The following is a 1,250-nucleotide window of genomic DNA, read 5'->3' on the forward strand; positions in this document are numbered from 1 at the left end:
AACTTCATGGTCCCTGTGTTGCAGGGCAGCAGCCCTAAGAGAAGTAGCTCCCCAGGGCAGGAGAGACAGGAAGCCTCAGAGGGAAGTACTGTCCAATTAGGGATGACTCTGGAGAGAAGCCTCTGGGAACATGCGCCTCTGAGGGAGCAAAGCATGGTGCTCTGCGTTTCGAGTTGCAAGAGGCTTGAGATGGTGTAATTAAATTTCCTTATTTTAGAGAGGAACAAACTAAGGCACAGATTTATTGTAGATAAATATATATATATATATTTCTTTGCTAATAAGGATTCTGACAACAGAGTATTGGAATGCACTGCTTTAAATACTACATTGTACAATGTAAGGTTCCTTTTGTAGAAATTTGTCTTTATTAAATAGAACCCTAATTCATCTATAGCCTAGATGTGGAAACAGTGCTAATCATACATCATATAGTACAGAGATCTAAGATACCATTCACATTCATGACTTTAGCACTGGATTCTCTAAAGATAATAGCAAGCCATTTTCTGGTCATCTTAGAGCAAATCTGCCCTTTTCTGATTCCTCCTCTCCTCCCAAGAAAGTCCTTTGAGGATATACTATGGAGTAAAATCCTCAATAGTTTAAAATTTTTGAACAGTTTTAAATTTTGAGTAAATTTCGTATTCAGATACAGCTCTTCAAACCTGCATAGGTGAACTCTAGGCAGATTTTATCACACTGTGCCTTCTGGTATTTTTCAATTACTTGGCATTTAGATCAATTATAAAATTTAGTTGTAGATGCAAGCACCAGATCAGATCAGATCAGTTGCTCAGTCGTGACCGACTCTGCGACCCCATGAATCGCAGCACGCCAGGCCTCCCTGTCCATCACCAACTCCCAGAGTCACTCAGACTCAAGTCCATCGAGTCAGTGATGCCATCCAGCCATCTCATCCTCTGTTGTCCCCTTCTCTTGCCCCCAATCCCTCCCAGCATCAGAGTCTTTTCCAATAAGTCAACTCTTGGCATGAGGTGGCCAAAGTACTGGAGTTTCAGCTTTAGCATCATTCCTTCCAAAGAAATCCCAGGGCTGATCTCCTTCAGGATGGACTGGTTGGATCTCCTTGCAGTCCAAGGAACTCTCAAGAGTCTTCTCCAACACCACAGTTCAAAGGCATCCATTCTTTGGCGCTCAGCCTTCTTCACAGTCCAACTCTCACATCCATACATGACCACTGGAAAAACCATAGCCTTGACTAGACAAACCTTTGTTGGCAAAGTAAT

Source organism: Bison bison, unplaced genomic scaffold (assembly GCF_000754665.1).
Source record: "Bison bison bison isolate TAMUID 2011002044 unplaced genomic scaffold, Bison_UMD1.0 scf7180017864331, whole genome shotgun sequence".
Lineage (NCBI taxonomy): Eukaryota > Metazoa > Chordata > Mammalia > Artiodactyla > Bovidae > Bison > Bison bison.